Raw genomic sequence first — 14,942 nt, 5'->3', positions numbered from 1 at the left:
GGTTTTGACAAAACGTCCTTACCCACTTGGCATGCACCAATATTGGCCCAGTAAAACTCTCAGTCAGAAAACCTTACTCACCCTAGGAGTGAGACAGGGAGTGATCGACTCAACCCGCCAAAGGGTGATGACCTCGGGGAAAGGGAAAGGGGTTAGCGAGAAACACTTCCTTTTCCCCAAGATGAGGCCTCACTTTGAGCAATCGATGTCAAGGTCCTTTATGCACTTAGCGCTAGAGCGACAGAGAAAGCTAAGTAAGGACTAAAGAGCGATCACCGATGAGTCGTCAGTAATTGGCTAGTAGTACAAAGCAGCGCACGAGGACTGTTAAACACCAAGCTGAGGGAACAGCCAGTCGAGATCATGCAGATCGCGCTAAGCCTGAGTTGGTTAACACTTAGTCGCGCGCAAAGAGAAGAGAAGCAGATCGCGCTAAGCCTGAGTTGGTTAACACTTAGTCGCGCGCAAAGAGAAGAGAAGCAGATCGCGCTAAGCCTGAGTTGGTTAACACTTAGTCGCGCGCAAAGAGTAAGAGAAGCAGATCGCGCTAAGCCTAAGCTGGTTGACACCTAGTCGTGTGCGAAAGGAAAGGCAAAGCCCAAGATCGCGCTGAACCTAAACTAGCTAACAGTTAGTCGCGCACATAAAGGTAAGTGGAGTCCAAAGAAAATACAAAGAAAAATTGAGCAATTGAAACCAAGGTATATCACCAGAGATGTTCATACAATTGTCAGTTACAAAGAGTTGAATGGTGCAGAAACATAAGGTTACAAAATGAAACTTTGTACAGAAGAAGTCAAAATTACAAAAGGAAGAGATTCAGGGAGTAGGAGGCTTGAGCTTCCCATCTACCACCGAGTGATGAATGCTGAATTGCGCAAGGTCCAGTTCTGGAAGGACGCAGCGGACTTGCTCGAGCGCCAGCTCGAATCCATCAATGAGGGAATCGGCGCCCATGTTCATCAAGTCCTCTTTCTCCGCCTCCAGACTTCGCCTCGAAGCCTCTGCAGCATCCCTCTGCGTGGTAAGGGTAGCAAGGGAGGAGGCAGCCTCAGAGAGCTTGCCCACTGCCTCCTCAAGCTTCTTTTCGGCGGCAGCAGTTGCCTCCTTGGCGGCCTTGAGCATCTCTACCCGCTGAGAATCCTGTTGGCGTAGGGAGGAGTTCTCAGCCTCTAACTCCTCCACCATCTGACTCCGTTCGAGCAAAGAGGAATTCTCAGCCTGTAACTCTGCCACCTTCCAGTCCAGAGGACCAACAGTCTGCCCCATCAAGATCTCCATCTTGATGGTCTCCTGGACCTGCAGCAAGTACTCCCTTCTGGCCTTCTCCACCATGCCTCGCATCAGCTCGACGGACCCCTGAGCGGCTTCAAGGTCACTGCGCAGCGACTCGTTGTCGTGCTCGAGTTCCCTCACCCTTTTCTCCAGGACCTTCTGCTTGCGATGCTGGTTGGAGAACTCCAGCGAGAGCACCACCTGCTTGGCAAGGTGTGCGTCAATCTCCTCCCCGCTCCAGTCGACGAGCTCCCCATTGCTGATGTGCTGTCGCACCATGGAGATAACTCTGCTGAAGTTTTCATGGTTGGCTCCAGTGTTGCTTGGGCGCGAGCCTGACCCACCATGTTCAGCATTGGCGGTGGAGATTGTCATTGGAGGCGGGGCACACTCTTTTTGAGCAGAAACACCCCCAGCAGGGTGAGCGGATGGACCAGGTGATTGGCCTGCTGGGGGGGAAGTTGGTGGTTGAGAGGTTGGGGGCGATTTTTGGCCAGGAGAAGGAGGACATGCGGGCTCTGGAGCCGGTCGAGTAGAGGGAGAGGGAGGTGGTGAACCTTCTTCTACCTCTACCACCTCTATCCCTCCAGGCTGGAGAGACGAGACCCCCTCAGCCACTGCTTTCTTCCTCTGGCGGTGAATGAGGGGGGAGCCTGAGCTTTCCTCTTCCACTGAGGCAGCAGCAGCAGCAGGTACCAGCGAGGAAGCCTTCACCAGTCTCTTCCTTTTCTTCCCTTGCTCGGGGCCTTCGGCTGGCGCGACCGAGAGCGGAGGGGCTTCGATTGGCTCGGTGGTGGAAGAGGAAGAGCCAGTCCCTTTGGCCGCTCGGCGTTTAGCGAGCTCCAACACCGCCAACCTCCTATCTTTCCCTGACATTGAATCTGCATAGGCAAGAAAGAGGAAAATTAGACAGCTAAGAGACGCAAGCAAGGTGGAAAGTATAAGAGCATGCATGAGGAAGTATAAATGTCCTAAGGGGCGGTAGAGAAAGAACTACCTATATATTTCTTCAGGGAAACCACATCAAACTCATCCTTGATGAGGCGAGCGGAGTCATACTTAGCCCCCAGGAGCAGCCCACACAGCTCGCGCTCGTAGGGGGCCATGGTCTCGAGATCCTTGGGTTTTTTAAATTGAACCTGGGGAACCCAGTAGAGGGGGTACCCCTCGAGCAGATGAGGGCTTTGTGGGGTGGCGGATATCATATAAAATCTGCCCTTCCAGTCTTTGAAGGACTGCTGGTACAGGCCCAGAAGCACCCGTCCAGCAACCCCGTTCAGGCTGACCCAAAACCTATCCCCTGGTTTCTTCGCCTCAAAGAAGTAGAGGAACACCTCCACCGAGGCGTTGTGCCCAAAGTAGTTGCACAGAATCTGAAACGCCCGGATGAAGGCCCAGGCATTGGGGTGGAGTTGGCAGGGCGCGACGTTCAACTCCATCATCAGCTCTTTCTCGAAGAAGGTGAAGGGGAGTCGCAACCTCAACCTTTTGAAGATCGCGGAGTAAACAAAAACGAAGGGCACCCCATTGGTGGCCCTGTCGTCAGCGCAAATGGGCATCCCTCGGGGAGGGATGCGGACTCGGATGTGGAAGTCGTTTTCCCTGTCTATGGAACACGAGGGTTCATCCGGGTCGTGGCTCAGAAGCGAGTTAAGATGGTCCTCAGGTAGCAAGATGGACGTTTCAGATAGCAACGCCAGAGGGGCCCAGTCATAGACTTTGGCGTTGTCATGGAATGAGGTGACAACAGGCGGTGGCGAAGCTGGTGCACTCGCGGAGGGCTGTGCACCAGAAGAAGAGGCAAGGACGCGAGCGGTCTGCTTCAAGCGAGCCATCGTGAGATAGCTGCAATGGAGGAAAAACGAAGGGTCAGAAATAGAAAGGGAGAGAGTGATGGATGGTTCGGTGAAAAACAGAGAGGGGGAATGAGGAAGAAATGCCCAGGTAAAGGAGAAAGAAGGGGAGGCAGAAGCCAAAGCGGAAACATGGGAAAAACCCTAGCGCGGGTTGAGAAGAAGAAAAACAGGAAAGGTGAATGCATGATAACTAGAATGGTAAATGCAATCGGTAAAGATGACCAAAAAGGGGCCAGGGAAAAGAAAAACCATACCTTTGAATGATCGTAGGAGTATAGGATCACAGAGAATTCGAAGAAAGATGGGTGCGCAGAAGAAAGGTTCGCAGAGAGTTTGGGAGTCAAATGAAGAAGATGAAGGAACAGTGGAAGGGCGCGCCATTTTGAATAAGAGAAGCGCTAGCGACGCATAACGCTGGCCGTTGATGGTGCCACGTGTCGCGAGATTAAGGAAGGAAGCCCAAACGTTAAAGAAGCAGCACGTGAGGTGGCACGTGAGGCGGCCCCACTTGCCACGTGGACTGAGGGCACGACCACTTAGTCTCTTCGCTGAGAACGAGTTCTCGACTCGAGACTGGGGGGCTTGTGATCCGATCGGTCATCGGTAGTCGATGACATCAGCATCAGAGAACCACGTGGACCACTCACAGGGTGACACGTGGACCAGGTGGCAGAGAGGTAGGGGGACGATCGCCAAGAGAGGTGATCGGTGGTCAGTAACCAAGTTACCACCGACAGATCAGGCGGCAGAGAGGTCGGGGGACAGATCACCCAGAATGGTGATCGGTGGTCAGTAGCCAAGTGACCACCAGCAGACCAGTTCCCAGACTCGCGCCTGGAGGCAGAGCGCGAGTAGCGAATAAACACTGATCAGTCATCGGGTGTATTGTCATCGGGGTCTCGTGTTACACGCAGTTAAACTGGGACTAAGGTTCCCAGCGAGAGCGTTACGCATGGACCTCGCATGAGCACACCTCAAGGAATCATGCACGAGAGTGGCCTGAGGGAACCAGTAAGCCAGTCGGTGATTGGTGATTCCCTCAACCCATTACATGCGTGTCATCCTGAAGGGTAAGTCGCTTACGCAGAGAGTAACGTTTGGTGAGGGCGCCTAGACCAGCCACACCCGACGTTCTCCTAAGAGTATGCAATTTGCCCAGATAAGAGAAGCATCCCAAGTTACTCCGCAAGGGTGTAGCTTAGGCAGACAAAGAGAGGCGCTAGAGCCCTTCCAGTAAGTGACACGTGTGTGGTTAGATGTGAGTTGCAGGCCTCCACGTGTCACCATCTGAGAGGGGTGCGGTCCAGACAAAAGAGCACTCCGTACCGCTAAAGGTACAGACAGGCGCAGCCAAGCGCAGACATGCGCAGACTCTCACGCTCCCCATTGCTGATTCTGAAGGTACGCTTTCTCTGAAAAGCACGACAGGGTTCTGACACATGCCAGAAAAGCATAACAGAATTCTGTTATGCCCAGAAGCAGGGAAAGAGGGATAAAAGACAGAATCAGAGGGAGAGTGAGGGGGGGAAAAAAAAGATAGAGGGAAAAACAGAGTGCAAGTTTTTCTGATACACACGTTTTTTACTAAGTTTCCAGTTTTCTGGTGGTTCTGTTGAACTAACTTGATCGTCGGAGTGCAAACGGCCGCTAGAGGCGCCGTCTGTGTATTTTGCAGGTCACATTTTGAAGACATCGGAGAGAGAGTTCAGAAGGTGATTCTTCAGGAGACACAGTCGCGAAGACAGGGCAGAAAGTGTTACGAAGCGATTCACCCACGTTCAAGTTGCCGGCAGGATCACTTTCCTTTAAGCCCTTCACTTCGTTGTCAGCCTTCTCGGCAACCTCTCTACCAGCCCTCTCGGCCAGTTCGAACTTCTCTTTCCACCTCATCGCCTCGGCCTCTAGGGCTTCCTTCTGAGCCACAAGTGTAGCATTTTCGGTCAGCTTTGTTTTCAAGCTGGCCGACGACTCGTTCAGCTTAGCCCGGAGCCCCTCCACCTCGGCTGCATTTTTGTCCCTCTTCATCAAATCGGATGCCATCCGTTTGCCGAGTACCAAGGTCCTAGAGCACAACTCCATGAAGGCGTCATGAACTTGAGAAGGGCGTGCCGACAAATACGCATCTTGCTGGTAAGGATTCAGCATGATGTTCACCTTCTCGGCCACATTAAGATCGTGCCCGAGAAAGTCAGGCCCGCTCGAACCCGGTCCCCTGGGAAATCGGCCCCTCTTAGGAGACTTTCCAGATGAAGAGCGCTCCCCATGGCGCCGAGAAGACTTGCCACGATCCTTGCCATGGTCTTCTTTCCGTTTCCTTGGGTTGGTCGGACGATCGGATTCGACAGCCGGCACTATGGTAATGGGGATAGCAGCCTCGGCATCCGGTGTACCCAATCCTCCCGGCGTATCCCCCCTCGCGGCCATCTGTGCTTGTCGCTTCAGGCGAAGCTCTCGGAAATAGTCTTTCTTTCCACCTGGCGGCACCAAACTTGCCATTATACCTGAAGGACGAAAGCAAAATTAGTCATGGTAAAGCGCACAATAAGACAAGTAAAGACACATACCGTCAACATCAACACATCTATCAGGGGACAAGTAGGCACGGACGAGGGACCGGGTTGGAATCTTGCGAGGAAGGTGGTCCAACACCGATAACACTTCCAAGTCGTCATCGGTCATCAGGGACCTCGGCCATAAATTGAAACGTGCCGGATCCTTCGTCCAATAAAAAAGAAATTTAGGTGTCTCACCATCAAAGAAAAATTGCCGTCCTCCCTCCTCAATGACAACCTTAAAGAAACCTGTCTTAAAGTTCTTGTAGGATGTCGTATAAGGAGCGAAAAGGCTATTTTTTGTTTGGCCGACAAGGGATAACCAACATATTCGGTCACCCGGCCTAGTGCCAAAGAAATGCAAAAATGACCTAGCTGTCGGCCTAAGACTCAACACGTCGCAAAGCAACCGAAAAGCCTGGATTGCGGCCCAGCTATTCGGATGCAGTTGCGTGGGGGCTACATTTAAAACACGCAGCACTTCCATGGTGAAACTATCAAGATGAAGACGGATATGCATATCCGAAAACAAACAAGAATAGAAATAGAAAAAATCCTTTCGCCCTTCCCCCCTGCCCAAACAAACAGTCTCAAACTTTCGACACCTGCGAAGAGCGAAAGCACCACTAGGCACACCATCTAACACAATATCTACGCTATCTACAAAATCCTGGAGCAACGAAACTTTGGTAAAGACAGAGAAGAACTCAAGAACACTACTATGTACCCATCTATACTCGGCCTCTCGGGTTTCCTCCCCTGCGTACCCACTCAATGACAACGACTCTGCGGGTTGGTCACTTTCCCGACTCAAAGGGCCGACAGCCCGAGAAGAGCCTTCGGCATTCTCGGCATCTATGACAGGGATATCATCAGCCAATGGCCTCTCCCTATCAGACCCCCTAGACACAGAAGGACATGAGGCAGCAGTCGAAAGAAAAGACATGGTTACCTCCAGGAAACTCTTCAACCAATACACAAGGAACGCAGGAATATCACTCGGCTGTCAGAATCTCGGAGCTAGTTCATGAATCACGTGAAGAAATCGGAGCCCACTGCCACTCCTATTTATAGGTGAGAAAAACGAGAAGGCGAAGCGTCACAACGAATGCCCACCGTTGGATCCACATGCAATGAACGCGTGAGATCCTACCCAGCGGTCACATCCCACAGTACCACGCGCACGCGCCTCGAGTACAAGCCAATGTACTCAACCTCAACAAACTGGAGGCTCACGGCAATTCGACTCTACGTTACATTTTAGCCAACTCACTTGAGCCTGGGGGGCATATGTACTACCAGATGGCCGTAAGGCCGACTAGACCGGATAGACGACAAAACCGACTAGACGACAACAGGCGAAGCTAAACGCGTAATTAAGCATAAACAACCCAACTTAAATGATAAGCACGGTTAAGACTTAATTGGGCCTTCGTTTGGACCCTAAAGCAGGCCCACAACGGCCACAGCCCACCTAGAGCAGTATAAATAGCAGAAGAGGCACATCACCCAAGGTAACTATTCACTCCCCACTCTTCTGGTGCTTAGCTCTCGGTTTGACTTGATCGTCGGAGTGTCTTCGCAGGTACTCCCCCATCGTGGCCAAGCCGAAGATCCAGCTGGAAGAAGACCAACCGGAAGACCGACAAGACGAGAAGAACAACACAAGACATCATCAGAAGGAGTGTTCTGTAGGTCAGATCTTGTAGGAACAACACCTATTAAAAATTTGGGAGGCACACATAACCTTAGAAAAATCCCTTTTTCCAGAGACTCTTTCCATCTTCATCTCTTAATTGCAGGAAAGAAGCATTTTGTGTTTGTACTAAAACTTCTTTTTCCCTTTGTCCTATTTTATTTTTCAAAATTGGTTTCTTTCCCCCATTTATCACACTCTTCTTCTTTGCCTAACTCTGGTGCGTCTTCCTTCCCTGACAAAGCATTGCACGATTTTAACCATCTCTTGGAAACTTTCTCCGGTTACATTCGTCTCTCGTATCAAAGATTCTGAAAAAAGCAAACGAATTCAGTGTGTTATCTCCATCGCAATCTAACGCTTTCCCCGTTCGAAGCGAAAGGCTATGATACAAACCATCTCGACAAGCAAATGACTAAGGACACAACAAACACTTCACAATTAGCTCAATCATTTAATCATACAAGACTAGGCCTCACCAAATCCCAAGAGAGCCTCAGTAGAAAAATAACCAGACATAGACCAAAATATCAAATGTTCTTCCTTCTAGTCTTTTCACAAAGACAAGTATATGTAAATAACTCAGGCTCATTTTGGGGGTCCAAATAGAAGAATAAGCTAGACTGGAGTGCACTTGGGATTTAAGGACTAAAGTTAATTTAAAACTATATGTTTTAAAATTGTTAAAAATTCTACTTCGTACGTATACTAATTAGAACTATACCGGTAGGGTCCATAGACCGAACATAAGACTCGACATCTGGTCCAGACCGATCGACATGACCAACAACGAGACTGATTAATGACCCAACGTTTGTTAATCTCCTTTTACTAAGCCCATTAGCTAATGGAAGAAGGTCAAACTTAGGCCCAATTACTAGGTCCATGGCAAGGAAGATACAAGAAGACTAGGACTATGATATTGATGGTAGAGATACCCTACTCTATATGTTAAAAAATGCCATAACCTAGTATAAAATTTTAGAGTAGAATTTATTTTCTTGTCAAAAGTAGAATAGGAGTTTTACTTGTAGTTTTTCTTAATTGTAATTAGGGTTGAATTAGGCACCTAAAAACCAACCTATGTTAAATTAGGGTTTCTATAAAACTCCTAAATTAAACTAGGTCGGTCATAAACCTAGAGAGTGTCAGATGAAGCACACATTGGTCATGCTCACCTTGTGTGGAATTGGTGTAAGAATTGATGGCTTAAACGGGGGGGGGGGGGGGGGTGAATTGTTTGTCAAAGATTTTCGCAAAGATTGATTAAGAATGAATCTTTATCAAACAATCACATATAAGAAATTACGGAAAGCAATCAACCAAAGATACAAAAACTGTTTTCAGAATTTTAACTGATTGAAATTGCGTTTTAATCGGTTGTTTATATCAGCAACAGAAACAGAATTAACACAAACAATTATAAGGAGTTAGAGATAAACAGATTTACACAACAATTTTATACTGGTTCACTCAACCTTGAGTTACATCCAGTTCTAAGAACAACCTCTGAGTTCCACTAGTAATCAAATCCAGATTACACCAACACACCACAAAGAGGTGAACTTGAAAACCACAAGACCCACTCACCCTCTTTGCAACACCACACCTCAAGTCAGAACACCCTCTGACTTTGCAGGATTTCACACACTTTACAAGTTTAATGAAAGAACAATTACAAGAACCTTGAAAGGGATAGAAAACACCTGAGATTACACAAACCAGGAAGCCCTATGATCATATCTTGTGCCAGTGCAAAGCTTTAACAACAATCTTGCAAATCTTTTGAAAACTTCTTTCAAAATCAAACCTCAATCTCTCTTTGATCTCAAATCTGTGTAAAACTTATGTATTTTGATTTGATAGAAAGGCTATATTTATAGCACTTGAAATCTAGTCGTTCAAGGCAACATTAATGAGCTAAAGTAGTTTTGATCACATTCAAAATGGTTAAAATAGGTTTTCAAAAAACTGTTATGAAAACACACAATCAACCGGTTGAAACCACAATTTAACCGGTTTAATTGGTTAGGCAGTTACATAACCAAGTCAAAAACAATTTCAAAACCTTTAAGCCAGCTAAGTGACAACAACCGATTATATCGATAATTCAACTGGTTGTTTTCCCTTTGCTTAGAAAAACACTTTGTTTCTTTAAAACAGATTGGTCAAGCTTTATGCAAGGATTAAGAACTGATCTTTACATAGATTCTAAACATTCTAATATAAACCCAAACCAAAAGCAGCACAACTTCAAGCTTCATCTTGGATTTGAAACATCAAAACTCCCATGCTCAACAATCTCCCCCTATTTGATGGAGACAAATCCTTCACATGCTTTTTGGAATGTTCTTGTTTAGAATTTGTATAACTTGCATTCATGAGTAAACATAGAAACACATGGTAATCTATTCCAATCAAATAAACACCAGAAACCAGTTCCCACTAGGTGATTTCTAGATAGAAACATCAACCAAATCAGATGAGAAACCAGTCAACATACAAAGGTGCAAAGACAGATAAACACATCGGTTATTTCGCATGAATAATCAGTTGAAATTTTTGTACAGAGTTTCAACAGTTTTAAAATTTCAAACTTAAACCAGTTAAACAGTTATAGCAACAATGTTCAAAGTAGTAATAAGTGTAGGTAATAAGAACATTACAAAACCCAATACTTCTCCCCCTAATTGTCTTATCAAATAGACAAAAGGAAGGATTAAAAAACAACATAAAAGAAAAGAAATATTGTTCAGAAATTTCAATCAACAAATCAGAAGGAAGGACTATTCTCCCTTTCAAATTGTAGTTCCATAATCTGATTCTGAACCTCTTCTATATGTTCATCCAGGGTTGAAAAACGTGAATCCATATGATTGAACCTTGACTCACACAAATCATGGAGATTCCTTTGATTCTCAGCAAATGTGTCCATGCGGTTAATCATCAATCTTTCAAAAGGAGACATTGTGGTCATCCTTTCTCCAATGTAAGCATCATTGTGACCAACCTCTTGAGTCTCAACAGCAAGTTCCTCTTGAGTTGTTGCATCTTCAGGTTCAGCCCCATCATTGGTTCCACTTGGGCTAGCTTGATTACCATCTTTGCTCACCCATTTCCCACCAATTTTAGTAAATCCCATTTTTCTTAGGTATCCACTGTTAATCTCACTTGAGGGCTTGATAATTCCAGCTAGCTCCCCTTCTATATCCACTTAAAAATAGTGAAGAAATTTAGAGATTAAAATTGCATACGGATAGTGGAAATCACATAACCTCATGGATTTTTGCATATACTCCTTGATGGTGTGAATCCAATTGATCTTCACTTTATTCATGATGCAATAGATCAGTAGTAGGTTTTTCCCAGAGAGAGTGGAGTGATTGATCCCCCTAGGTGTGATGATCCATGACACTATGAAGGCTATGAACATTTCATCAAGCTTTAACCCTCAAACAGAAAAAATTTCTCACTTTGGAGAGGGGATTCTTGAGACAACTTTTGTAGAACTGCATTTTGTTGAACTCTTCAACAACCCCTAGATTGCCTCTGTTGATTCTCATTCCAGAGAATTTCAATTCAGCCACAACAGCCCATACATCATTTGTGATGACAATTTCTACACATGTTGATTTGACAAAATTTTAAAAGCAACTTTAATTTCCAAGACAAGAAGAATCTGAGTTATCAAGGGCAGTTATAGCAGAGGCAAATGGTATTCAAACATGTAATTAATACAATATTGACCACAAATATCACTAGGTTTGAATAGAATTACAAATCAAAACTTAGAAATTAAAAATAGATTTGTCAGTGCTGACAAAGAGAAAACAATCGGTTGTTTCAAAGAAACAATCAGTTGAAATTCTGCACTGATAAAAAGTTTTGAGAAAATCAAATTTTCAAATAGTCATGCTATATGATGGGTTGATACCAAAAGATGGGTTGTTCTTCTTGGAGATTTGAAAAGGGTGGCGGAAGCAATGGATGTGATGGATCAAGGAGGGCTCATATAGAGTTATGGGTTCCTTGTAGGTGCATGAAAGGTATGGAGAGTGATTGGTTGGGCCATATCACTTGGAGAAAGGTGGAGGTGAAGATCAAAGTGTCTAACCTAGAGAGACTAGACAAGGGAGTAGAAACTTACAATATTTGGCAGCATTTTACTCATAAATTTGATCTTATTAAAACATGAGTCCAGCACCCCATTATATAGGTGCAAGTGCCTTGGAGAACAAGGAGCAAGGGTAGGAAGGGGAATACACAAAAGAGCGGCTGCTAAGGTTTTGACTAAAGTCAATGTCGCACCCTAGGAGCAAACTTCTAGAAGCTAGGTTAACTTCTTACCCTAAAAGGCTTTACTCAAGCTACAATGATAAGCACCCCCTATTATGCTGAAGAAACCCTATTTTACTGAAATTACAAATAAAGAAACTAGCTCTCATGGCTTGGGCTTTACTTCTTGTGGTATTTTTTGAACATATAAAGAAACGTTTCTCTGCCATCAGTAGTAGAGTCCCAATCTTCTTGAATCCTCTTTGTCATGGACCTAGTTGTTGGGCTTGAACTAGGGCTTGAGCTTGGGCCTCTTCCATCATCCCCTCCCTCTTGAAGAGGATTTGTCCTTAAATCACATGCTTTTGCCTCTTCATCTTCACTACCTGCAAAAGGTGTTAGATCTATAACATTGAAGGTAGTATGTACTCTATATTCTTTAGGCAGGTCAATTTGATATGCATTATTATTGATTCTTTTGAGAACTTGGAAGGGACCATCACCCCAGGGACTATGTTTAAAATTCCTCTGATTAGGGAATCTATCTTTTCTAAGGTGAAGCCAAACCCAATCTCCCTCCTAAAAAATCACCTCTCTCTTCCCCTTATTGCTATGTTTCCTGTATTTCTCTGTTTGTTGTTGTATTTTGTTCTTAATCCTCTCATGCATTTTCTTTACAAATTCAGCCTTTGTTACTCCTTCCTTATGCACAAAATCTTGTGGATTAGGTAGAGGTAACAAATCCAAAGGATTAAGAGGATTGAACCCATACACAACCTCAAATGGAGAAATGTTAGTAGTTTTATGAACTACTCTATTATATGCAAACTCAATATGAGGAAGGTACTCATCCCAAGATTTGTGGTTTCTTTCATGATTGACCTAAGCATAGTGGAAAGAGATCTATTTACAACTATTTGTCCATCCGTTTGAGGATGACAAGAAGTTGAGAAAGTCAACTTAGTTCCAAGCCTTTCCCAAAGAGTTCTCCAGAAATGGCTTACAAATTTAGGATCTCTATCCGAAACTATGATATTAGGTAAACCATGTAGTCTTACCACTTCTCTAAAGAAGAGCTTAGAGATGTTGCTAGCATCATCCACTTTATGGCAGGGTATGAAATGAGCCATCTTGCTAAACCTATCCACTACCACAAAGATGGAATCAAAACCTCTATATGTCCTAGAAAGTCCTAATATGAAATCCATGCTTATATCTTCCCAAGGAGCACTTGCAAAAGGTAAAGGAGTGTAGAGTCCGTGAGGCATTGTCTTGGATTTAGCTTTTAAACATGAAATGGATCTATGACAATGTCTTTGGACATCTTTCCTCATGTGTGGCCAAAAGAATTTTCTTTTTAAAGGCTCAAGAGTTTTATCAACTCCAAAATGGCCCATGAGTCCTCCTTCATGTGTTTCTTTTACAAGGAGTTTTCTATGAGTTCCTTGGGGTATGCAAAGTTTTCCTTCTTTAAATAAGTACCCCTCAGAAACATAAAAACCTCCTTGTGCTCTATGTTGGCACTCAACAAAAGTGGGTGCAAAATCATGATCTTCTTCAAATCCAAGAATTTTGGCTCCAAGTTTAGAAAATAGGGCATGTCTCCTTGATAGAGCATCTGCCACAATATTTGTATTGCCCTTCTTGTATTTGATAACATATAGAAATTGCTCAAGAAATTCCATCCACTTTGCATGTCTTTTGTTCAACTTGTGTCGACCCTTCAAATATTTCAAAGACTCACGATCACTATGTATGACAAATTCTTTTGAGACTAGATAGTGTTCCCAAGTCTGCAGGGCCCTCACAAGTGCATAAAGCTCTTTGTCATAGGTGGGATAGTTGAGGGTGACACCATGAAGTTTTTCACTAAAATATGCAATTGGGTGCCCACCTTGCAACAACACAGCACCTATTCCTATTCCTGATGCATCACACTCTAGCTCAAAAGTTTTTTAGAAGTTTGGTAAAGCTAGAATGGGTGCATTAGTGAGTTGAGCTTTCAACCTTTGAAAGGCTTGCTAATGCTTCTCCATCCAACAAAATGGAGTGTCTTTCTTCACTAACTCATTGAGTGGTGAAGCTAGACTTGAGAAGTTAGGAACAAATCTCCTATAGAAACTTGCTAGACCATGAAAGCTCCTAACATCTCCTACATTTTGTGGGGTTGGCAACTCTTGGATGGCTTTGATTTTCTCGGGGTCAACATGTACCCCATTTTTGTTTACTATAAAACCTAAAAACACTACACTATCTACACAAAAGGTGCACTTATCTATATTAGCAAACAAACTATTTTTCCTAAGCACTAAAAGAACCTCCCTAAGGTGACTTAGGTGGGACTCTAGGCTTTGACTATATACTAATATATCATGAAAATAAACTACTACATATTTACCTATGCAATCCCTAAGGACATGATTCATAAGCCTCATGAAAGTGCTAGGTACATTTGTGAGTCCAAAAGGCATCACTAACCACTCATATAATCCAAATTTGGTCTTAAAAGCAGTTTTCCACTCGTCACCCTCTTTGATTCTTATTTGGTGATATCCGCTTTTGAGATAAACTTTAGAAAATATAGTGGACCCATGCAATTCATCAAGCATATCATCAAGTCTAGGAATTGGATGCCTATATTTGATGGTGATATTATTGATGGCCCTACAATCACAACACATTCTCCACGTGCCATCTTTCTTTGGCACCAACAAAACAGGTACAACACAAGGACTTAGACTCTTTTGAACCAGCCTTTCTCCAATAATTCCTGAACTTGTGACTCTATCTCCTTAGTCTCCTCAGGATTAGTTCTATAAGATGGTCTATTTGGTAGACTAGCTCGTGGAACTAAATCTATTTGGTGTTCTATACCTCTAACAGGTGGAAGTCCAATGGGTCCTTCCTTAGGGAATATATCACCAAATTCTTTTAAAAGTTTTTGGACTTAAGGAGATAGCTCACAAACTTTAGAAAGTGTGGCAGTGGATGCAAGTGTTCCTTTACAAAGAAGGAGGCCTGAAGGTTGTTCAGATAGAAGTATCTTTTCAATCTTATTTTCAATTTTTTCTTCTTTCTAAATGACCTTGTGGGAAGGAACACTCGTCTCCCATGCCTCAAATTTCTCTCTAAGGTCTTTTTCTATTTTCTTTTTTGTTTCTCTCATTTTCTCTTTTTAGTTTCATTTGTACTTGGTCCTTTACCACTTATGAGGGTGTTAAAGGATAAAGTAAAAATTTCTTTTCCTTATGAGTAAAAGTAATCTCGTTGGTAAGCCCATTATGCATA

This window comes from Phaseolus vulgaris, chromosome 4 (genome assembly GCF_051622355.1).
Source record: "Phaseolus vulgaris cultivar YP4 chromosome 4, ASM5162235v1, whole genome shotgun sequence".
NCBI lineage: Eukaryota > Viridiplantae > Streptophyta > Magnoliopsida > Fabales > Fabaceae > Phaseolus > Phaseolus vulgaris.
This window is presented reverse-complemented; position numbering follows the sequence as displayed.